Consider the following 26584-nt stretch of genomic DNA (forward strand, 5'->3'; position numbering starts at 1 on the left):
GAAGGGTTACTAATAGATCTTAAAAACTTTAAGGTTATTGATAGCTTAAACGGCACACTTGCAATTTCTTTCTGAGCCATTCTGGACATGCAATTTAATATCTTCTTATTCAAACTATGTTTATACTTGTTATTCCTTAAAATTTTGATATTAAAGAATACAGTGTTTAATACTTTCTATCAGTAGTGTTTTTGTAACAGTAGTTAGTCAATAGACTTTTAAAGCATTCAAGTACTGTAATATATGTGCAAAAAAACAGCAAAAAACTAAAACTATGCAAAATGTAATTTCTTTCTTTTTAACTACATGGATTTTAAAAAAAAATCTGCCATTAAATCTCTTTCCTGAAATTTTACATTTAAATGCATTGCTACATTGCTATTGTACGAGTGTATCTGTGATATTTCTGCTGACTCTACTGAAACCACAGCTGCATAACCCACAAGTACAGCACATGTGTTTGTTCATGTGTCATATCGCTTTCCTTTTATTTCAACACCTGCATAACTACTGGTTGGTTTAAAGAAACAGCAATCTAGCAAACTGTTTTGCAAAAATGTTTTTGACATATAACAATGCTATGCTGTGTTTTCAAACTGCAAAGTTTAAAGTCCATGAGCATTAAAACAATAAAGCCATTTAATGAGTGACTAAACCTAAAATCTTCCTTCTTCACTGAGACTTTGCTCTTTAGGGAAAAATCTTAATTAGAGAATTGAACATAACTCACTGAAACCACCTTTGCACACATACATACTGTATTATGCATACCTGTGTGTGTGCATGTACTGAAGTGTATGATCCATACACACACAAACAAACCATTGACCTGACACAACCTACCAAAGAGACACAGTACAGCATACTCTACAGATAAAGTCTGACTAGAACTACACAGAATGAGGAAATGTAATTAAGTCCTCTATGTTAACAGCCCTATTCATTCAGCAGCACTGAAACAACCACAAAGTTTACTCCACCACTTTACGTTACAGAGGGGGCGGTATGGTTAACCTTATGAGACAACAGACTTCCTGTTTAGCTTGGAATTATAGTGACAGTGATGTCTGTATGTTAGCTGCACAGAACAAATCTGCAGTGCAGTTACTGTTGCCTAAGAAACAAACAGCACATACCTTGTTGCATCTATGTGTGTTGTGCCTGCCTGAATTTAATAATTTAACAATAATAAATGCATAACACAAGCACACACGTTATTTAACTGCCGCCATCTGTGTAACTGCAGTCTTTAGGAGGGAATCAGTGGTTATCTCACTGTTCCCAAGAGTGTCATGAAAAAGCTGTAGTTTTCTACACACCTACATGCCAACCAGCCTTTCAGCCAATAAATCAACGTGTCATGTATGTCAATCATCAATGTAATGATTGACATGCAATGTATTCCACATGTGCAAGAACAGAACATCAGATGAACATGGCTATCTTGACATAAAGCTGCTAGTAAAGTAGCAAGCACACAGACATAAAATCCATAGACATAAAAATCCTCTCGACGGCTACAGTAGATTTGGCAGGGCATCACAAATATTATGCCAAAAGAGAGCAGTGAACTGCAAATATCACTACAAAACACACGGCAAATTTGGCTAGAGGTGGTGCCACTCATTAAATGGTGCACCTAAACCCTTCTGCATGTGCTCAGAACTATTTAGCTAATAAGCAAAACCTATAAATAGAGCGACCAGCGGGTTACCTTCTTTGGTTAATATTCAAGCAGGAAGTAGGTTGGATGGATATGAATAAATCACGAGAGTGAAGTCACAGGCTAATATTCCATGTCAAAGGAGAGCTGAATTCCATGATTTTTGAGTACCATCAACAATAATACTCCACTGTTCAGGTGAGCCCTGCTCTGTAAAGAGGATCCCACCCCCCACGGAGGATGCTCTGTTCCCCTGTGCCACTACAGAGTGCTGCTTTCTCGTCCCCTCCCTCTCTAATGACCACATTGTGCTGTATTGTACATTCGTCCAATAAGATCCTTAACCTTGATTCGCCAACACTGAGTAAGATTGTGGTCTGTATCTCTATCATCAAGAACCTGATGCTGAAAAAGAGCTATAGGAAACATATCCGAATCCTTGCCAGGACAGGCAGGCTGAATGTGGCATTAGCCTTCTAATTCAATGTGTCTGAGCTGATCTGTTTTTCATGCAACTTTAATTTCATTTGGAAAATAACTTGCTTCTCTCGTTGTGTGGGTCGCTCCATTACAGTTAGCGGTAACACGCCTTGCTCTTTTGCATCCTGAAACGGACATGTCTCGAAGGAGATGTTTCAGTCTGATGGGCGCACGGCTCTGCCAGTGAGGGGAAGTTGTTCAGACAACCCATTTCCACACTTGATATTCTGCTTTTTCCCCTTGACATCTGTTATTGCCCTGTAAATCGTTCACTGCTTCTCTCTTTGGGGGTCTACATCCTCTCGTCATCATTAAGCGATCTATAGCGGATAGCGGTGCATTCCAGCGGAAATAAAACCTGGCATGGATTCCCAATTAACAAGCTTCTACCATATCGACCCCCCCCCCCCCTATCAAAATGTATCTTTTTACACTTTGTGGGCTACGTAGCAAAGGCGTTGTAGCAATGATGTCAAAGCAAAATCCAAAACCAGCAAATTTTCACATCAGCAAATCACCACTGATGCTGTCAGATTAATATTCACACTTACTGTACTAAAAGCTGGGAGACTCATAGATAACAGCATGGTAGGGTGGGTGTTACACAAATAGTATTGATTCAAACAAAAAAAACAGTTGATCTTCAATCTATACATAAAATCAATATCAAGAGTCACCATTTAATTCAGTGTAGACCAAATTGCCTTGGTGAACATACTGACAACTCACATACTGTAGTGACAAACATTCTCCCAATCACCAAATATATTATTGATAGGGTATTGGATAAAATATACTCAGCTTTTTCTGTCATTATTGCAGCAAAAAATACAAAGAAAGAGCAGTACAAAACTTACAGATTATGGTAGATTAACGCCATAATACTTGTCAACAACATGATAAACCATTCTTTAGATACTGTATACAGGATATCCAGATGAAGTGTAGGTTGCAGCAACAAATAAAGCCCAGAGGGGTAGTGGCAGAACAGACCATGTAAAAGTCCTGAGTAGGATGGAAATGGATTAAGGTCTGAGCCATTTGGAGAATAATCATGACACTACAGCAGAGAGAAGCAGATCAACAACAATACAAATACTTAAATCAAAAAACCATAATGTTTACCAGGAGTCCAACAGACTGATGTAGATTAGATACATGACCGGACAGAACAACCACTTATTGTACCAGCCAATGAAACTGCAACTGTTATAAAGCTTAAGTAATAAGATATTGGAGGTAGAGATACAGTAGCTGTCTGATATCAAGCAGTTGCTACAGAAGTAAAGACAATAATTACTCACTTCTCAATGAAACTAAGAATTTCAGCACCATGGAGAGCAAACATCCCAACAAATTATGATATACAGCAAAGTTCTCTAGAGTTCAACAGATAAGATCAAAGTCAGTCGGAAAAATAAATAGGTCTATCAGCTAGGCAGAAAAAAAAACACCTATTTTTATATGGATTCAACAGCTACTACAGTCACAGATGGTAAGTCTCAGCGCCCATTAAATGCACATTTTGATCAAATGTTTTGAGTTACATAATGTGTTACAACTCAGAGTATGTGATTACATCACTCTTAACAAAAAGGCTGTCGTCTCTCAAGATACAGGGTCTCAGGGGAAAATCATTTTCTCTGCTTTGGAATAAGCTTGCTGACACAAGCAGACAGTCTTAATATTTAGGTTCAGACACAAGATTGATGCATTCACACAACCCCTAGTTAGTCATTTTAAAATTGTGAGGTAATTTACTATTTTTCAACTCTTAGTTTCTTTTAATTTTAAATGACTTTATAACAACTTTTTTGTTGTAAACTCAGTACAAACATTAAATGACTGAGGAAGAGACAGCACCTTTTTCCACCAACAGCAGTGTCAACAGATTTTAAAGCAATACAAGACATATTTTTCATTGATTAAAGGGCATGCTGTCACACATCCCATACATTACATTACATCCCATATTTATATACACAATTATAGGATACATTAACTGGAGAAATATTTTAATAAACATCAAACAGAGATATTCACTCTTTGATTCAGTTTGGCATCCTCTGCCTGTGTGTGTTTAATACCACAACACAGAAAATGAGAATGAGCTGTATGCCATAAAACAGCAAAGAATGAAAAATCATTTTTTGGCACCAAGCAATTTGTAGATAGGACAAACAGGCAGTGAGATGACTTATTGATTCAAGCAAAACATACGGATGCACACTAGAAAATATTTTTGCACACATACACTTGCTCTCCTGTCCCTGCTTTTCTTTTCACAACTACACACAAACACACATAGGCAGCTGACTGAGCGGTGGCTTTGCTTATGCAAGTCAGCCTGACACTGATGTGTGTGCTGGAGTGACACAATGATGTGGCTCCAAAAGATCTCAGGAGAAATATGGTGAAGCTCCGCTGCAAGCCCTGTTTCTCTGCTCATAGTAGGCATACATATGGATGTGTGTGTGTGTGTGTGTGTGTGTGTTACTCTGTTGCATCCTGTGCTTTATATCCCCATCCTCCCAGCAAGGGCAACAAGCACGGGTGGTTACAGCTCAGTAGCTTTGACACAATGTATACACAGAAGTATGTGTGTATACATTAATATCTTTGATTTATGTGTCTGTGATGTTGCACATATTCACACACACACACTAGCACATGATTTTATCGGTACACTGTAATACTGTACATGCAATATATATATACACAAACACATATACATAGATAGATAGATGGATTACTTTTTTTTACCCTATTTAAAGATGAATTCTGCAGCTTTTTGAATGTTATGCAAGTTGTTCTGTCTGATTGTTGCTGATATCGAGTAAAAATTGAAAAAATTACCATACTGAAGTGATAAAATTATATGGCATTGGCAGCAGACTGCATTTCCAACCAGATTAAAACCTGCAACTAATAATCTATCAATTTTGTTAATCAATCATTTAGCCTAAAATAATATGAAAAACAATAATAGTCTTCAAATAGCTTTTTTCACCTGATTGAGTCAAACAAATCAAAAGGGTTTTCAGTTTACTATCCTCACATTTGAGAAGCTGTGTGTTTGGTGTTTTAAATGTATAAATCACCTAACTGTTTATCAGTAATAAACTTGCCATTTTATGTCTAATCAACAACTCATTTCAGTACTAAAAACAATTACAGATTTCAGCTTTAACACTTGAAAAAGAAGTCACGTACAGGTAACTGTGTCCTGATGTGTTATATTCTGTCGCCTTCAGCAAAGGCACTGCAATATGAAATATGATTTTGTCAACAGCATGCAGGTCTACAGGGATATACGTGCTGTTTTAATAGTGATCCTCTTCCTCCGCTAGTGTGTGTGTGTCAGCTTGGACTGGTGTGTGTGCAGCGGAGAGAGAGTAGAATCCCATAAATCCCACTTTATTAGATAAACGTCCTAATCAGATAAAGAAATCTCTCACACCCCACGCACACACATACAGAGACCCACATAGCATCTCGCTGATAATCTCCATTACCAATTACTGGGTGATACGCCACAGCTTAACATGAAAGCAGCAATTAATCTACTAACACCGGTCAATGGGTCATTGTAGTAGAGCGAAAAATATTGCTTGCGGGCAACATATGCACACACACACACACAAAGCAAAAATATCATTGTTTTTAAGTGTAAGTATGAATTTTTCCTCATTTCTCCAATTCAGATGTAATTCATGTTCTCTGGGCGTGTGTGTGTGTTCTCAAACTCTGGTGCAGAACTCAAAATTAGTCCCAAGACTTTTTCTTGTGGGTACCTATTAAATCAGCACAAATACTTGCTTTAGGCCTAATGGAGACAGATTTACCTACAGCTCTTTATGACAATTTTAAGGACTCCTGTGCTACCGTGTAACCTACTTTTGCTATTATTCTGGAAAGGTTGAGTGAGGGACCATGTATGCTGTATTTAAGCAATTATCTACCTCACACTTACATAGACAATGTATTAGCTGCGTGTCAGTCAAAAAAAGAATTTCTTACTGGCAATCTTTTACCTTTTGATAAAGCTCTGCCTCTCTGCTTCCTCCTTTTAGTGACGTGAAGGAGAGAGAAAAAGAATATTATATATACAAATATATATAATAGGGCAGACTGAGATAGATCACGTTTTTCAAGGCACTGACAACTAACACAAACAGACATTACACACCTCCAAGAGTTGGCTGTATTCTTCCTGTTTGTTACCAAAGCGAGTATAGCCACTCCAACTCCTCATCTGTTCTGCCTAATGTACTGTATTAATAAGGAAGATGAATGGAGAGACATAACAGTTACAGATGAAGCTCATAATCGCAGCAAGCCTTTCACTTTGTGTACAGTAAACTGTTAATAATTTACTATGAGTTGTAACACAGAGATTAGTAACAGTGATTTCATTGTTCTGTTAAACAGTGATTCTAAAGAAATAAAACAAAAAATCAAACCATTTTAAAAGTAATTTAAATAACGTACACAAGTTATAATTTATAATACGCTACAGCATTTACATTTTACAAAGGTTTGTTGATTATTTTTTCCCTATTGGCCCAATGAAAGTGTGAATAGTCTTATTAGGCCTATTAGGAAAGTGAAGAAAAATGTCCCTCCATTATTCCTGCTTTAAGAGTTTCCTGGTACAACCCCAGTCTTCTATTGCTTTTTGGATCACATGGAGCTGAGTGCCTTGCTCTACGGCACGCTGACAGTAGTTTGGTTCAATCAAATTTGTTGAACTATACTGGGATTTAAATTGGCAACCTCCCAGTCATGATCCAAACATGGTCTGCTTGGTTTAAATAAGTAGCCCAATCTTCCAGGAAGTCTGAATGAGGTCAAGCTATGGTTTCCCTGATCTAAGCTCTTTTTGACACAGTAAGCAGAGCTGGGACATGAGAAGAGGAGACAGGGGAGGGCTGCGTGTGTGAGCATGTTGGAGTGAGTGAGTGAGTAAATGAGTGGGAGAGAAAGTGTGAGACCGATAGAGAAAGAGAGAGAGTGAGAGCTGAGAGTTTGGCTGGGGTCTGTGTAAATGGGTTATCAACATGTGTACAATATATGTGTCATATTGCTGTCAATGTGTGTGTGTGTTTGTGTGTGAGAGAGAAGAGAGAGAGAGCGACTGCGTGCGAGGCAGATCTGAGAGGTGACATTCAGTGAGTCACAGTAGTAGAGTGATAGAGCAGATGGGCCTCCTATATCTAAGTGTCAAACTGAGCACATTCTCTTCACCCATTCTCCAGTCACTTGTTCAGTGCCTGTACTGTACACGTACAGCACCGTGTAAAGGTTTTAGGCACTTTAAATGTTTAGATTCTTATCTAGGGCTGCAACTAATGATTATTTTCATTATCAATTAATGTGTCCATTATTTTCTCAATTAATTGATTAGTTGTTTGGTCCATAAAATGTCAGAAAATGGTGAAAATGTCAATCACTGTGCCCCAAAGCCTAAGGCGATGTCTTCAAATGTCTTGTTTTGTCCTGACCAACAGTCCACAACCAAAAGATATTTAGTTAACTGTCACAGAAGACTAAACAAACCAATCAGAAAATGTTTACTTTTGAGACACTGGAATCAGAGAATTTGGACATTTTTCCTCAAAAAATGACTCACAATGATTAATCAATTATCAAAATAGTTGGCAATTAATTTTCAATCAACTAATCAATTACATGACTAATTGTTGCAGGTTTTTTTGGTGTATAATGCCAATTGGAAAAAATCATGGTAATGGCAAATAAACTATGGTTCGGGTATAGGTTAGGGTTAGGAAACAACACCTGTGGACATCTTGCTGTACGGCCCCCAAAGAGACCTCATCTCAACATCATGGAGTCAGTCTGGGATTACATGAAGAGACAGAAGCAACTGAGATGCCTAAATCCACAGAAGAGCTGTGGCAAGTTCTCCAAGATGCTTGAAAAACTGTGAGGAGAACTAGTGCTGTTTAAAGGGCAAAGCGTGGTCACACCAAATATTGATTTCATTTAGGTTTCTTCTATTTACTATTTACTTTGTATGAAGTTAATTGATAAATAAAAAGTATTTATAGCATTATTTTTAGTATCCTCACTTTACTTTAAGCACTTAAAACCTTTGCACAGTACTGCGCATGCATGTCATAATTTTGCCAGAGAAATGCAATACTTGCATATTGTAGCACATTCTTAACACTCCTTGCGTACATGTCCATCACCACAACCTCTTCCTGGTAATTTCATCACCACATAGGCAAGTGAAATGGAATATGCAGAGAGCGGACTTCTAAAAGCTTCCCTCTATAAATATGGCCTTCACCCAGTGACACTGAGCAGTGAACTGAAACTGTTGGGAGACACAAGGCTCAGATTTGATCAAAATACCAAGGAAAATGTTGATCAGATGCTCTTTAATCAATCACATGAATATGTTTAAATGTATTCCTCAAATGAATGAATGTAAACTGACCATTAGGTGTTTCATGTGTACATGCTCATGGAGAACTTTATGTCACATTCATCAGATCATTCATAGTTTTGCAGCACTGATAAGCAAAAGATTAAAGTTAGAGTCAGTCATTGTGGGGAAAGATTGTTGATATTTGCTACTAAACACCCAAACAAATACACCCCTGCATTCGTGCTCCTTCAGAAGCTCCGCCCCCAAATTCATGGACAACCAAAAGAGAAATATGGCAGAATCCAGAGCGACGCGTCAGCTGTAGTCACTTCTGTTCCTCTCACACTTTCCACTCATGAGGGGGAAAAAAAAAAATCGTCTGATGTGAGCACAACAGTTCATCCACACTCTCCGCACTTCTCACTCGACCTGCATTCAGCGTCTCTGTCCACAGAAGCAGCTGCCAAACTGCCTTCACCGGGCTGACTGACAGCAGAAATTTACTGAACCAAAATAGTTTACATGTCGACTCCACAGGAAGAAATCAACAGTGCTCGTGTTTATTGATTCATTGATACGGTTACGATGATTTAAACAGCTGCCTGCTCAGATTACGCTTCACTAAATGTGATATAAACAGACTCAGAGCGTAAAAAAACGTGAGGGGTCACTGTGAGACTGTCTCGAATTCAGTGTGGATTGATACGTTTAATAAAATGGAAGCGTATCTGTACCGTGAGAAAACACTTTCTATGTGAATTTTCCACGGCCTCTCTCTCTCTCTCTCTCTCTCTCCAGTTTGCCAGCCCTCCCTCCTAATTCAATGGGTGCTGGAGATGGGAGACTGTCATGTCCTCACACAGACAGCTGCTCTGTTGACTTCCCCCGTCCCTTGTTGCTGATTGGACAACTAGTGTTGTATGGCTCGCTCCAAGCTGCTGTGTGTACATGCCCATTTACAGAGCTAGTGCTGTGTATGGACACCAGATTTTTTTTTAACAGTGCACACACAGAAGGGACAGCTAGCGGACCATGAAGAGATATTTGCTGATTTTGACAAAAAAGTGTACTGGATTAGAATTGCTGACTTTACCTTTAATGTTTTTTGTTCAGCGTCAGCGCACAGTAAAATAAAATAGGTTCTTTGAGGTTAATTTCAATTTGTAGAACAGGGATTCTGTGTAAACCCACACTAAGTGGTTTACAATGCCATCTGGATCCCTTTCTCATGTAATAAAAATGTCAATATTTGATTTTTAATTCTGTGAGCAGAGCAAAGATGATAAACAAACCACTGTGTGTGTTCTTCACTGGCCTGCCTAATTAAAGAAATATTGCACTCAATCTCTGAAAAAAAAACAAAACATTTATCATCATGGATTGAACAACGTACTTGTATTAACTCTACTTCTACAGTAATTTCACCTTTTATATTGAGACAAAATTCAATCAGATTCAAGACAATGATTTTAAAAAAATTACAACTTTCTAAAATGTACAAAAAGGAATTTGTCTTCATTCAAGAAATCATACTTTAAAATTCCATAGGATTTATGGGAAATTAATTCATCATATGCAGTAGCTATATTAAGCAACAATGCCATTACTCAATAAGCTGGGAATGCAAAAAAAAACAAGCCATTCCTCCGGAAATCTCGCTATTATTTCTGTAGGTTCCCTAATACATCTTGTGGTGAAGGCTGCCTTTGTTCCATTGTAAGCTAACCACGCAAAGCCAAAGTTCAAGTTAACAGTGACTTGGGAAACTAAACCCTGCATAGTTCATTTCAGGTTAGTGATGCAAGCCGTGGTGCAGGAAACCTTACATGGCCATCTCTCACACTCTCTGCCTCTGTCTGTCTCGCTGTCTCTCTCCTTGTCTGTCTCTCTCTCTCTCTCTCTCTGATCTCTTGTCTATGTCTCTCTAAGTTATTCCTGGATTCCACACTGAAGTGAAAGGAAACAGGAGTGGCTGCTGGCATTTTTTCTCTGCTAAGAAGCACTCTTCCTCTTGTAACACAGACACACACACACACACACACACACACACACACACACACACAGTGAATATTCCTGTGTTGAAAGCTTTGTTCCTAAACCAGTTGGAAAGATGTTTCCTCAAACATGTTTGTTTGACGAAAGCCATTCTTGTTCCTGCAGATGGAATGCAGGGGGAGTGTGGGTTTGCATGTGCGCATGTGTATATTTGCATATGTGCATGGCAAACAACACAGCTGAAAATGAGATATGGTCAGCTGGATGGATCTGAGTCAGCAGTGCAGATGGGTCCTTTATTATTGCCATGTTCACGAATATTAAAAACAGTAGCGCACGCCTGCTATCTGCTCTTTGTTTTGTTTCTCCTGCACCACAGTACCACTGGGACTCTCCCCAACTCCCTGTTGTGCTTACTGGAGCCTTGGCAGCCAGCTGCCATATCGGCCAATTAGGAAAGCTTTTACTAAAGCTCCAGCCAATTGGATTAGTGCTACATTTCCTTTCCAGATGAGACTCTAAATGTGCTGCTGTATGCTAGAATCTGAGAAGTGGGAGGCAGACTCCTGTTTCGCTGATAGGCACCGGGCATCAAATACGCACAAATTGCTGAGGCAATGGCAGCAGAGAGATTCCCCTTGTGTGTGCATGTGTGTGTCAGGGAGAGAGAGTGTGTGTTGCTCACCCTATTGTATGTTCTCTGTTACTGTGTGTGTGTTACTGAGACTCTAAACTGTTTAAACCGAGAGCATAACATAAGGCAAACCAGAACCCGAGCAGCCAAGGGACCGTGATGCTGCTCCCAATCGTACACAACACACACACACACATTGGTGGGTTTAAAGAGATGACAGCAGCCAGAGAAGAGGAAGAGGACAAACTTAAGAGTGAAAAAAGACAGAAACCAGACATTGTAATCTTCAGAATATAATTGTTGCTCTTCCTGAGGTTTCTTCCTTCGTTTTTTCATGTTAAAGGTTTTTTGAGGGGAAGTTTTGCCTTATCATCCATTCCTTATCAAGATCTAAGGATGCAGCTGGTGTTTTGAGACTTTGGGCTACATACAGGACTTGACAGGAAATGTAATTAAATAATGTTTATTTACTATATATTCATTTATTTATTTATTTATTCTATTATCACTCTATTATGTCTGTGATTGTGTGTGTGTGTCTTTGCCATGCATGCTTGGTGTTCTTATGTGTTGCAAGTTCTATATGTATCCTTAATCCTGATATCTGTACTCAAGTAACTTTCATTAGTGGAAATGAAATCCATTAAATCAATCCAAATCCATTTTGAGTGATTCAGTCACCTGTTTAATACCAGGAAAGCCACCAAACAGCAAATGCTAAATAAAAAATGGTACTAAGCCTCAGGGTTTGACATAACCCATGGTCAGGTGGCCCCAGGCCAGTAAAAGTTTATACAGGGAAAGTTGATTGGCCAATCAGTCTGCAACGATTTAGAAGATTTTTCAAGCCACATGACTGATGAAATGCATCGTGATTCGCTGAAATTCACGCGGGGAAGGCTGCGCTCTTAGCCCGCTAGGCTCTTACCAGTGAATCTGATGGGTCACCACATACAGTGTATTTGGTGATGAAGAGAGGCTGTCTACTTTCGTGGAAGCAACAACACTGTGGGTGGAAAACGGCGACTGTTGTATGTTTTGTACAGTTTGCCGGCTAACATGCTAGCTGGTTAGCATTCTCACTGCGTAGTTACGTGCATGTCTTCTGTGTGACTTTTGACAGCAGCAGCCTCTGCAGGAGAAACACAGCTCTCTGTTTAAGTGTTAATCGCCAAGGTTTATAAACAACAACATAATACAGTTTAGTTAAAACCAACGAAATGCTTGCTGCTAATCACCAGGAATGTTTTTATGACATTATTGTTGGTGTAGTCTTCATCTCTGTGGCTCCTGCCAGCTTTGTCAACAGATGTTGCTCTGTCTCCATTTGTTTAACTGAGGTTAGTACAGGTTTACACCTAAAGTAACTAACCTGAGGTTTAATCCAGAGTGAACACAAACAAATGACATTATGTTCTTACTCTCACTGTTCACTGTTAGTACATATCTGCAGATCATTTATTTAGTCTAACTGTTAATGTTGATGTTGTTAATGTTCATTTGATTAATTGTGTTTATTATCAAGGTCATTCATACTCGCCAAAATATAATTATTATAAATTCTGTTCCCTTCTCCTTATGTATTTCATATTATCTGACTTTACACAAAATATGAAGAAAACACCATTCATTTACTGATCAATATGTGCCTAATTTTATATTTTGCATATTTGTGTAATAAATCAACATTACATATCAACAAATAAAGGAAAACAACCAAATCTAAAGCGAACCTCACTGTTGTACATATTATGTATAATAAATCACCATTTTTTGGATATATGGAGGTAACGACTCAGGAGTGCTTGATTTAATGAAGTCAATAGAAATAAGTCTTGGATTTTACTTTGTTGTCCTTTTCATTTTCACAAAAAAAGGAAATAAGAGAGTGTATCAAAAGAAATAACAAGACAAAGATGAGCCAAATGTCAATAAAAAGGGATGAGGAGAGAAATCAAAGCGAAATACCAAGAGAAAACAACGCTCGAAGGAAGAAATGCTGAGAGACAAAGACAGATTGTGCATCTCAAGCGCACAATACTAACTCGCTCTCCCCCCTCCTTCTCATCGTCTTATTTTTTCGATGCTGATAGAGAGTTCACTGCCAAGTCAGTGCTTACGAGAAAGAGTCTGTGAAAGTGCTCATGGCAGCCTGGAGCATACACACTCGAGTATACAGGTACATACACACTCTTGGTACTCCTGGTACTCTGCTGACTATGTACGGCTGCCGCTGGATGTTTGTCCATCACATTCCCCAGAAAAAAAATATAACTACACACACAGAAAGAAGCGAAAATGCAAAATCAGACGCACACACACCAACAGCAAAGATATAAACTCCATATCTCCCTTTCTCCTACACATTCACAAAGTCCACTGTATGCAGCACAAGAGGAACATTATACGGCTGCAACAAGCAACAACTAAAGAAGTCTGTGTTTCCAATCTCTAAATCAACTCTATCTATGTATGTGAAGCAAGGGCTGGGCATTACAACAAAGGCACCCCACATTTCTACTTGAGCGAGGCAGGTGTGGCTGGGTGTATTAGCAAGGGCGACTCCTGCACATGAAACTGGGTGGTGCTGGGTGGAGCAAACAAAAATAACCCAAAGGCAACAGGCCATTAGTCAAGCCCAAAGACCACCAAGCACAAAGAACTGATAAACTTCTGAAACCAGCACAACCCACAGCAGAGAGCAGTTAGTAGATCAAAACAGAGGCTAAATATATACAATTTAAAAAAAAAAAAAAAAAAAAAAAAAAAAAGCCAAATCTGCAATATTGCTGTTTCAGCACTGAGAAGAAGTTTGGAAAGTTTTGCATGATAGGCAGGTGTGAGAACCTTTTTAACACTGGCAAGCTGATACGCCTGTTGTGATCTTTCCAGTTGTCGTGAGACCAAGAAATAATAAGGTGTTCGTTTACAATTGCTGCACAGGTTTCGGTATGCCAACAAGCTGGTTCAGCAAGAACAGAGAGCAGATCAGCATTTCTTTCTCTCTGTCATTTCACACACGCGTCCACACGCGCATACACACACAAAACAATGGTTAACTGCAAGAGGAAATAACAAAAAAGTGCCTTAATGACTTAGTTTTAGTTCCCTAAAACAGTGCCTAGAGAAAAATATAAAAGGGGAAAAAATATTGAATCAATTATAATGGACAGCGCATAGTAAACAAACAATTAGACACATCGACTAGAAGGACCTGCCATATCATAACATGAGCAGGGAAAAATATTTGGGCTAAAAAGACCTCAATGGTTTTACATGCTACTGGTATCTCGCAGCACAGTGCGGAAGTGGGCTATCAGACACCTGCTGTAAAAGATGAGCTATACGGTCAAACCGCCACCTCTGGTCTCCTCATCTTACTCAACATCTTATCCATAACGTAAACACCAAAACATATTTCCGAAAGCACTGAGTGAAAACACTGTCAACTTACAACACGAGGAAAGTTAACGTTTCATTACGTGTAAAGTTCCTCTTTTTGTTTTCGCCACCAAAAAAAAAGCGAAAGCGAAGACGGATAAACAAATAAAGAAACAATTAGGCTACCTTTTTAAAAAAAAAAAAAAAGAAAAAAGAAAGGAGATAATGTGTTTCAACCTACAGACCTCTACCAAACCAAGACCAAGCGCAAGAAAAATAAAACTCCTGCCACTCTCTCGGGATGAACAGCGCTGAAAGACGCATGTAAAGCCGAAACAAAAACTGGGGGGAAAAAACCACAGCTAGCTATGAAAAGAAATATCAACCAACTTACGGTGTTATCAGTAAGCTGTTGAGAGTCCGTCACTGCCGGCAAAACATAGAAATCCAAACGGGCAAAAGTCCGAAATGAAAAGAGCCGATCTGAGCTGTCAACGTCCAGCCGCAGCGAGGAGAAGTCACAGACTGCTGGTGCCTTGACAACCGGGGCAGCGAGCGCAAGCCCGGAGCCGCCTGCTGGTTTCTCGCACGAGACGAGAGAGCGAGATCCCTGGAGATGAATGGTGGCGAGAATGCGCATGCGCGGACCGGGGTTGATTCATTCCGGTAGAGTAAAAGGCTGTAAAAACGGCATAAACACAGCAGGGCAAACGAGCTGCATGTACGTATCTCTTTAGCCGATTTATTAAATTTATGAGAGTTTTTTTTTCGGAAGGAATAGAAAAGTGTCAGTGACGTAAACAACTGCAGATCTGTGGTTATCAATTAAACCTATCCATAGGCTATATTTTCCAATTAATTGATTAATTGATAAAAAATGAACCCCAATAGATGTCAGAACATAGTGAGATGCCAGTCACAAGAATCCAATTTTGTCCGTTTAACAGAAATTAACATAATCAGATGGAATCATAACATTCTTGGACATTTTTTGCTTGATAAATGACTTAATGATTACTCGTTTATGAAAGCTGTTAAAGGCTATTCTGTAGATATACTCGACTAAACAAATACTTGTTTCAGCTCTAAATTTTTACTTTTTTTGCTAAAACAATAAGAGAATGCGCCTAAGTAGTTTAAACTGAACAAAGTGGGGTAAAAATGTGCGGTATCTATACAAAAATGGGAAGAAATCACAATAAGAAAGAACCTAGAAGTAGGCTATATCTTGACCGTGATTCTCTTTCCATCCAAGAGCAGCATATACCCTATTACAGACAGTCTTATAAATAATTCAGCAATAAAAGCTTGCCTCCGCTTGCACCAGCCCCCCTCCACCGCACCCCCCGCATCCCGCGCGCGCACGGCGTCAATCTATGCAGGCGTTACCAATTAAAACAAATCTCGAAGCGAAATTAAGTTCAATCAATATTCTACTTTAGCAAACGGCCGTGACCGGTCAGCCAGATCAGTCAGGGATTACAAGGCTTCTGTCAACTATCAATAGCCTCACGTGCCTGCATGGGGGAGAGAAAGGGAGAAGGGGGGTGAGGAGTGGGGAAGGGGGGGGTATGAAGACGGTGCAGTGCAACCAGCCGATGATGCCGTTTGTCCTGAACCGGAGGAGAACAACCGACGACAAATTTAATCCAAGACATGCTGTCCCAGAGCCCCGCATCTGAGCCGCATCCTGTCCTGATAGAGCTATAGTGAGAGGGGACGAAAGCAGTAAAAGTGTATAGCCAGGGAGGGAAAAAAAAGCAATTTACCTGCACAACGCTCCCGTCTCAAGCCTGCCGTTATTACTTCCCACTCAATGTGGCTTTCAGCGCTGCCGCTCACTCCGAGCTGCTCTCCGCCGAACGGGAATTTAGACAACGGGATTTGTTCACGTGGTCACGCTCGGTGATCCTAATTGGCGGAGCGGCCCGAGCCTCTGCTCGCTCGCACCTGTACGGTGAACAGTACAACGGTGGGTGCAGTGAGACAGACAGGTGCAAGAGGAAGAGGAAGACACAAGAAAACAAATTGATGCAGGCTATTTTCTTCCTTATAGCTCTCTCTCTTTTTTTCCTCCCACACTGTGTGTGTGTGTATATATGTGGGTGTGTGTGCGCGCACTAATAATATCATTCATGGCAGTTGGGGTACTTTCCAAATTTTTGAAAACCTAAAATGAAAATGAGTAGCTATAGGTTTATAGAAATCTAATAAATACGGGTCTATGACAGATAACAATCTAGTCGCAAATAATGACATGAGCATAGTTTATATTATGAACCACAATCAGATCAGAGTATCATTAGACTATTAGACTAAGGGCCTGTTGTCGAAAATGTTAGTTTCCTTCTGTGCAAACATTTGATCAGCGTAACAGCATGATAAGATAATACAGTAAATATACTTACAGTAAGTACAGTTATTGGAGCTTACTGTTTTTGTAGGTTCCTGTTAATGATTGTAATTAAGATTACTTCCATTCAAAAGGTGGTTAGATTATATAAAAATTGGATTGTCGGTACCCCTGGCTACATCCCTGCTTATGTAAGGTAGTGAAATGCAGAGTTTAAAAGCTGGAACTAGAACTAAATGTTGTTAATGTGTGTTTGTTTTGAGAAAATTGGACTACTGTAAGTAAAATAAATCTTCAGTAGCGTATAATAAGAATGAAAGGGAATTTTTAAAGAAAACAAGGTGTTATGACCTACTTTTTTAATGCTTTAAATCTGGTAGGCAGAATGTCATAGCTTCAGATAAATTAACAGATTCCTCTCAGTATTTTTGTAGAGCATATTTTTAGCTTAGATCTCAGATGAAAATGACATACTGGATAAATGGATTTTGGAAATGATTTTGTGCTTCAACAAGCTCTGTTAAAAGTCATACCATGCATAGCTCATGTTTTTAAACATAACTCCAAGGTCTGAGTAACTTACTGACATTGGAAAAGAAGAATAAGACTTCCTGAATAAAATAAGCTTAACTAGCTAACTAACAAATTTAGGATATTAGAGATAAAGATTTAGAAATCATGCAAATGTAGCTCTGTGGATAGTTTAGTTAGGGCTTGAGCTTCACTGCTATATCATATTATAGCAAAGAAAGATCTGCAGATGAAGCCATAGCTTATACCACTGTAATAATTTTAAGTATCATCTCTACAAAACGTTGACTTCCTTGTATTTATGTGAAAATCTCATTACTTTGTCATGTGACACATGGAGAATTGTCTTTGACTCATCTGGCAGTTCATTCAAACATCAAAACATGCACACACACACACACCACATAACAATAATACAGAGAATGTAGGTGACACAGGGTCAGCAGCAGAGCCGTGCCCCAGGAAGGATACCTGTTTCCTTTTCCTCTGAGGCATAATGCTGTTTATCATCTACTCCCATATCTAAGATAATGGAGGTGAGGTTAGTGGTTCTCCACTTTCAAGTCAACGTATTAGCTTTCCATGTACAGTCATTATGTCCCAGTCAGCTCACTTTTGACCAGTTCCTCTGATTATGTTCAAATTCCTGCAGCTATGTCTCATCATTTATTAATGGAGAGCACATTGTGTTGTGTAAGTACATTATGATGAGATTTAGAGCAGTCTCCTGCCATTATTCTACTGGATTTAAAATCATTTGTACTCCCACTGGTCTGCCTATCACCACACGTAAATGCACACACACTTTGCAACATATTCAAAAATGCTATTTTGTATATTATCAGTCGAGGCTTGAAAACGAGATAGCAGCAAAATCCCAGAATATAGCCCATTCCCCACTTTTAACACACGCACACAAGCATATCGTACACATGCAGTTATTCATCTACCTACTGAGGCCACAGAATAGTAGCAGTCAATGGCGCGGGAGTATTTTTAGATTTCATGTGGGTTGCAGATGCTGCTCCTCTGAACCAGGTCACTGCAAACATAACAGTGTTTTCACAGTAACATTCAAGGTCTTTGTTTTTTTTTTTTTTTTCAGTTTCCCCATCGATGTTTGCCTTCCCATAATTTATGTCTATTTTTAAAGAAAATTTGAAGGCATAAATCCTCTCCTCTCCTCTCCTTTCCTCTCCTCTCCTCTCCTCTCCTCTCCTCTTCTCTCCTCTCATCTCATCTGTGCTCATATTTCGGTTTCCTTCACTGGTCCTGGCAGATTAGGCCAAGACACTCAACTGGCCTCCAGGCTGTTGGCAGTGATATGGCTCTATGTTTTCCCCCCACTCAATTTTGGCCTGAATTAAAAGCATATTGGGTTTTTTTAGGGCAACATAGGGCATTTATAATTGACTACAGTACGAAAAATCTGACACAGTTGCAGTTCCAACTGTTGGAAATTTGCAGTGACTCAATTTGCAAGCTTGTGTATATGCTATATATCACCAAGACAATCAAATTCCGGCCACTCAGATAAAAAAAAACACACACACACACACACGCTCTTAATGTAGGTTGGTATAACCAGTTGTCCAAGTTCAGTATAAGCTTGGATGTTACTCATGTTCCCAGTCTGGAGGGGCTCCCTAGGTTTCGGAGTCAGGGGGTGGAGAGTTATTATCTAGGAGAACAAAAGCTGAAGAGCAGAGAACAGAGCAACTTTCCCCTCCTTCTGTTTCCTTCTATCCCTTCCTTCATCCGCCCCCATCATCTCTCCAGCCCCACCCCGCCCCCACCCCCACCCCCCCCTCCACACACTGACACAAACGCCTGCCATCTGACACCTCTCTGAGGAGTTCTTTTTTAGAGTTGTCTTCTAAAACACACACACACAGACACATATGCACATTCTTCGGTGGTTGTGAGGAAGAGCTCGTATGTTCTCGGTCCAAGGCGGAGAAATGGGCCAAATAGCATAGAGAGAAACAGACGGAAGCACAGACAGACAGACACCCTCTCAGCACATTATGTGCACTTCAAGAAAGAGGGAGACGGAGCAGGATTGAGAGGGACTTTCTATCGGTGGACCATAATGTACTGTAGGTCACAGCGTGTGTGTATCAACTGTTGGTCATTTGGTGTGATGCCACCTGGCTGTTTGACCACAAGCAGGACAGAGGGAGTGGTGTGTGTGTGTGTTCATATGTGTGTATGTGGAGTCTTGCTGGGCCGGACAGAACTTCGACGGGCAGCAGATGGTGTTGCCAGCGTGGCATGGGCATAAAAGCAAGGTGGACTCACACACATGGACGCACACAAGTACACACAGGCTGTCCTGCAACCAAGGTTGCCAGGAAGAATTTTAACAAATACTAATCTGAATGTCATATTCCACCAGCCTTTGTACTTATTTTTATCCTTCTAGTTTCTTTACTCTTTTCTTTGCTTATTAGCACTGATAATTATGCAGCCCACTTCTAATTTATTTCTAATTAAAAACTTTCCTCAGTATATTATGGAGCAGATGACATGTCACTGTCAACAAAGGAATAATCTGTCTGTGTAAGAATCTATAAATGAACATCATTCAAGACAGCACAATACTGGTGTCAAACAGGTGACATGCAGTCTTTGTTTTAAACACCCGATATAGAGCGAGTATCTCTTCTTAAAGAAAAATCTCACACTGTGACATGTATTATACATAAACGCACTAATGTTTGCACATATGCATACCTACACATACGTAAACACAAACATTGCAGATGCACAGCTAGGCACACACACACACTTTCAGCAGGCTGTGGCTGAGCAGCTGTCTAGGGAGTGGACGACATCTCTATTGTTGGAGTGTGATGGATGAGACGGGAGCTTTAAATGCTGCACTGTGGTGGACTATAGACTGGGGGGAAAAAATTTCCTCTAGACACACTGTGTACCTTCATTACTGCAGTTGATGGAAAAATATGTTTTGGAGCAGCTTTTTGAACAAGGACATCCACCCCTGAAGTCCTTTTCCATCTCATGAAAGGTGAGGACAACAGCCGTCAAATTAGGATCACACCGAATGAGTAGATGATGACATGACACCTCCACAATACTGGCATTGTATGAAGGAGATGGATTTGCTTTGAGAGCATGTATTTATGTGCTTTGGAAGAGTTGCTTCATATCTGGGCTTTCGATCAGTAACTCGCGGTCATTTCTCTCTCTCACTCTGTCACACACACACACACACACAATCACAAACACACACAATGTGGTTGGTGGGTAAATAATCCTGTCGTATGAACATCTGTTGTCAGTGACAGGTGACGGTAAGGTGAGACCACATTGTTACCCCCACCCAAAACCTCACACAAATAACCAATACACACACACATACACGCACAAATAAAGCCAGTAATGCTGTGTGCAGCTCAAGCCTTTGGCTGTCAGACTTGATCTCAGTCTTTCTGTATGGGTGGTGACAGCATGACATACACACCCATCAAAAGGCTTGACACTCTCTTTTGTTGACCGTAATACTCCAGGATCTTCAAACCAGCACACTGTGAAAAACACAACAGCAGCCGTTCCAGCTAATAATCCAAACAAATAAGCCTCCTTTCTTAAACTGAAACTCACTGAGATATAAAACACAAGTGTTATTTTGAGATCAAGATCAGACAGCTGTGGGTTCATGCCAGCCTTGATAGCAAGTGTCTTGAACAGCATGTTGACCGCCTTCCAGCTCCAACATTGTTCCATAGCTAACCCTGACCTCTGACCTCTCTGTGCAAGGGTGCAAGTGAGAAACAAAATTATCCTTTGGGGACCAATAAAAGATAATATATCCTCTAGGCATCCAGAAGAAATAGAGCCTGACTCGGACTGAGTTGCCATTTCATTTACAAATGTGAATTAATGCGCAAATCAGAGATGTGGGTGATGATGCAGACTACATAAGTAGGCTTATATTTTTTAATTCATATAAGTAGTAGCCAAGTTGCAGCCAGACAAGACGCGCTTTGGCAGGGTGATGTTAGTTGTTACAAAATACAAACGTGATCAGGCCTTCTCAGTAAGAACATTGCACAAGCTGCTTAAAAAAAAATCAGGCTAACCTCTTCAGTCTTTTCTTTTTAATCACTCCCCTAAACCTTTATGAAGCAGCGCTTACTTTGTTTGGCTCTATATTGACTACTGTGATCCTGTATTAGCATTTTAATATCTGTTTATTTTATTACACCTTTTTTGTTTAGATTTTCATCATTTTGCCCACAGTGCAGTACCTGCCTTTTATTCTTGTCACTATGTGTGATACTGAAAAATGCTACAAAGAGCTGAAAATGTGGTTTGACATTATTATAAAATCATTGGTACATTTTAAGGGCTTTCAAGGGAGCTAAAAATTGGAACAGACATACACGCAGACATGCACCTGTAAGTGCACACCTGCCCCATTCACAAAGGCTTGGGGGGGAGTCAGTAAGAAATGGAAACACACAGATGCTAAGTGAATGTACTTTGACTAAAACAGACCGCTGGCTGGATGATGCAAAGCAGTGAAACGAGTAACCCGTGCTTTAGTCGCTGTTGCATCTGACAGGCCAGTGAAAGCCAGCCTGAAGGTGTCTTCGTTTGGCTTTGCAAAGTGCTGCTCGTACGACATCCCGTCACATGTACAGTATGATGACTTTAGACTTCACACAAGAACAGAAAGCAAGAGAAGGCAGAGATACACAGCAGCATGTTTAGACAAAGAAAGCTGAGCACATACATGTTAGCTCTGACTGCAGCATTGATCTCGACCTTGACGGATATCGGTTACTGTTTAGATCAACGAGGGACATCAATGCAGCCTGTTCAACCTCTACTCCACGCGCTCAATCATCTCTTGTCAACCACCTGCCCGTTCCCTCCTTCCTCATCCTACATAACATCTTGGTACTTTCATCTTCCCCCATCTTTCCATCCTTCCATTCAGATCTTTCCTTTCCATCTCTTGAGATTCACTCCAAACCCTTGTGTCTATGCTTCTGCTATAGTACTTCAAAAGCAGCAGAAATGAGGAGAGAGCCACTCGGGAAGAGAGAGAGACATATAGAGTGTTTCCCACATCTAAACTGTATATTGTTTATGAATATAGAATCCCCATTTTATATATGTTCCCTTTTTAATTAATATTCTTTTATTAAATAAAATGATTCTTGTATTATACTGACTATTTGTATTTACTGCTTCAATAACTGTTTTAGTGAGCAGTTGATTGGAGGGAATATAACGGGATGATCAGAATAGTATGTATGAATATATCATATTTATAATGGCAGAAGATGAGGCATACAAAAGTCTTGCATCTATTTTGTCTTGCATGTGTGTTTGTGTGTGTGTGTGCATGTGTGGCTCTGTTATAGGCTACTTTCAGGGACAAATTTCAGACAGAAGACCAGTTAAATGGGGACAGCTTGTCATGGGGACATGGCTTTTGTCCCAACTGGGGACAAAAGCCATGTCCCCAATCAGACAACCCCAATAGGGTTAAGGTAAGTCTCCAGGAAATGAAGTAAATCTATTTAATGTCCCGAAAAAGTGACCGAGGACAACGTGTGTGTGTGTGTGTGTGTGTGACTGTGTGTGTATATATAAATGTGTGTGTGTGTGTGAGGGAGAGAGACAGAGAGTGTCTGCCTAAATCCTTCCATCTGTTGAGCAATAACAGACCTCGCATTAGGATCAGGATGAATAGAGAAAATAACAAACAACAATATTCCAGCTCACTGGTTTCCTGACTGTGGAGGCGAAGTTAGCACATGAGTCAAATATTTTGTCTCTTACCACTACATCACTTTGGTAAATTTTTAAACGTTACAGTAATGTCAGTTAAGCACAGACCTGCCCCGCTTGCATTTATTTGAGATGTTTCAGCAAGGGGCACTCCAGGCTAGATGTTAGATTCACACCTGCACACAAACATTTCTTTGAAATACGCAGATGATTTCATTCTGAAAATATGTAGTTTGGTTTTGACTCATCAAGTCTAAGACAGTTGCATCACTTTTAATGGAGAAAATAATTACATTCTAAGCCAGTCATTACTTGTATGAGTCTGTTTGTGTCTTCATACGTAGTTGTGATATGGTTAGGATTAGGTAGCTCAGGGAAAAATACACATACTGGGCTTTTAAGATGCTTTTACATTTTAATTGGGAAGCAGTTTTTCCCCTAGAAGTACACAAAGTATGACTGGACAGCAAGATTCAACTCTTGGGTCAAAACCATTGCGTTTTTTAAAAGGAAAATAAAAATCAAAGGTAAATGTCCTCAAGGTTTTAAATAGAAGTGTCAACCACCACCCAAAAATTATAAACTATTTATGTAGAGTCTTTCTGTGTAAAGGGTATCCATGTGATTTAAAGCAATTGTCTTCCAATAAAGTTAAATGAACATTTTCAGGTGAAATAGTGGAAACATATGGAGCTGTAGAATATTGCATTTCCACAAAGGGTTATGTTATATTTGAGATGTTTTGTTGCAGAATGTCATACCTGATTTCATCACCCAACATGTTTTGGTTTATCTTTTTTTTTTTTTTTTCTCCTCCACAGTTTGTAGGAACAACATCAAAAGACAGAGAATCTTTGTGTTTTTGACATTTTCTTTTTATTAACCGCACTTTCAACTGTGCATCATGTTTCTGCAAAAGGTCCAATTTTTGTGCAAAGAAATGTTAGAGCTCAGACTTACAAAGAAAGCTCTCTTGGGTTATATTATTTGCATTCAAACTTGGATTGTATCAGAAATATTGATTTGAATAAACCCCGACATGATGATCCTCAACAGGATATATGCATCAATTGCAGCAGTATCAGTTCACAAAGTGTTTGATGCAGAACTCATCAGTTAAATGCATGGCTTATGTTTACACTGTATATAGGAAAAACTACTCAAACGCTGCACTTCATAAGCCTCATAAGTCAGACTGTATTGGTATATTTGCCATGTTGTAAGGAAGAAATGATGAATGTTCACTATGAATTTACAACATATGTGATGCCAACTGCATCAGCTGATGGCTTTGAAGAATATGTACACATTGGAACCACATTCATTCAGCATACTGGTGTATGTTGTTACAGATCGTCAAAAGCCATGTTGAGGAGAATATGTGAAGCAGCGCTGTGTTGAGTGCTGTGGCACCGTGCCTCCAAATGAAAATGTTCCAGGTTTTGCTTCCAATCCAGGATATGAAATCACCTTGGGATCATAAAATATGTTATGGTAATTTGGTCATGATCATGATGGTACATTTTGCTCATACCATGGCACTGAACCACTGTGGTACTAGCTAATATTGTGCCATTATGGAAAAACTAGCACTTTACCGTCGTACACTAGCATATGCAAGTGTATGAAGGTAACTGCATTCACACAGATACCCAGTTTAAGTGTAAAATCTATCATCTCATTATTATATCTAAACTCTGTGCACTAAACTAATAGAATAATTTCTGATGTTCTGGACTGTTGCTGAGCATAATGTTAATTGTGTGCGTGCACATTTAAGATGTCTGGTATGTGTATCGGTGTGTATTTTAAAGTAGGGTATTACAGTAAGAGCAATGTAAATCCCTTGGACTTAGATCCAAAGGAGTTATGCGTGACTGACACGTCTCTGTTTGTAATACCCTGTCTTACTCCCCCGTTCTCTTCCCTTTTTTTTTTTCTAAGTCATTTTATCTCTCTGTCTGTCTCTCGCTCAAAAACATTTGCATACATCTCTGCTCTCCCACTTCCCTAATGATGGCTCAGACTCTGGATCCTGGGTACTATGATGAAAATGAGCGCAGGATATTTACATCTTTGGGGCTAATCCACTTTTAATGTGTCTCAGGCCCTTAATCGGCTTGTTTTATTTATGAGTCTGGCATGTTGGGTTTAAAGGTGTTAATTACAGTTCAGTTTTAGAGAGGCAGCTGTCTCCTTAGAGAACATGCAGCACAGAGAGATGTCTGTGTGTGCATGTGGCCGCATATCTGTGGATGGGTGGGTGGCCCTGTGGAAGTTTAAATGTGGGCCTACACATGCAACGTTTAACTAAAATCACGATGGAAAATATTTGTTTTTTTTAATCAACACACATATATTTTATTCATGCAAGAGTGTGTGTACACAGACACACACAAAGAAACAAATACCACTGATATTTTTCATTATCCTGTCACTGATAAAAGAATTTTATTTCCTTTGCGGTTTATTACATTTAAACATCTCTATATAGACTTTTTGTCAGTTTTGTCTTTTAATTTAACAAAAAAAAGCCTCCACAAAAGTATCAGTATCTTTCACATGATTAAATTTAGAAGCAGCGGGTTAAAAAGATCAGAGGAGGAAAAGTTGAAAGAAAAGAATGGACAGGAATGGACAAAAAGGAAAGCGTTCATAAATAAAGAATCATATTGGATAGGCACAGGCTTCTCCTTACAAGGTAGATTGTGGTACTTTGTAAAAATCCTTCTCCTTGTCTTTTTTTCACATCTCATCGCTTATATTGCTTTTGACTCTCTTCTATCAGAGCTTTGTGCTGTTTTGGTCACCTCAGTTTCTGTTTACTTTTGTTCCATGACATGAACAGAAGAAAACTTCAGGTAGTTTTCAAATAAGTCACATTGTGGGTCTCAATCTCAACAGTGTTGGCTTTGGGAGCTCAATTCACTTGTAAGTACGCTGCAGACACACACAACCACTCTGCAGTGTATCTTCTTATTACTTGATCGTGAATGCATGTTGCTATAGCTGAAAATGTCTTAGTTCTTGTAATTTAATTAGCGAGTGCTTCTTTCCAGTTCTACTATTTTGCAAAAATGCTCAAAAATCTCACCAGGAAGAAGCAGAAACGCCAATTAAAAAAATTATAAAATATGACAAGATAACTCATTCATTCTTAATTCTGATCGTAAAGGACTTTTCTGCATCTTTCCATCCTTGTTAGTTTAATCAATGTGTCTAAATATAATCTTTTGTTTGAGCTGCAATCAGTTCAACATTAGCATCTCAATGTGTGTCCGTGTGTTTGTGTGTGCTATAGTTGAAAGGAAGGGACAAATCATTTGAAATAATGAAGTTTTTCCAATTACAATAGATCAAAAAAGGAACATGAGGTGTGTG

General features: G+C 39.4%; 1 protein-coding gene across 7 annotated transcripts in view; it reads right to left on the reverse strand.

The window, feature by feature from the left end:
• Positions 1 to 16427, reverse strand: part of LOC122968443 (spermatid perinuclear RNA binding protein) — an 84582-nt gene extending 68155 nt beyond the window's left edge. For 2 of the 7 annotated variants that reach the window (XM_044333666.1, XM_044333673.1), the window contains exon 1: positions 14945 to 15141. The gene's annotated coding sequence lies outside the window, so the exon portion shown is untranslated. Of the gene's footprint in view, positions 1 to 6177; positions 6210 to 6332; positions 6416 to 14944; positions 15142 to 16319 lie in introns of those variants that run through there. The other 5 variants (XM_044333671.1, XM_044333669.1, XM_044333672.1 and 2 more) reach the window with 5 other exon arrangements.
• Between the last annotated feature and the right edge of the window lie 10157 nt (positions 16428 to 26584).

Source organism: Thunnus albacares, chromosome 18 (assembly GCF_914725855.1).
Source record: "Thunnus albacares chromosome 18, fThuAlb1.1, whole genome shotgun sequence".
In the NCBI taxonomy this organism is placed as follows: domain Eukaryota; kingdom Metazoa; phylum Chordata; class Actinopteri; order Scombriformes; family Scombridae; genus Thunnus; species Thunnus albacares.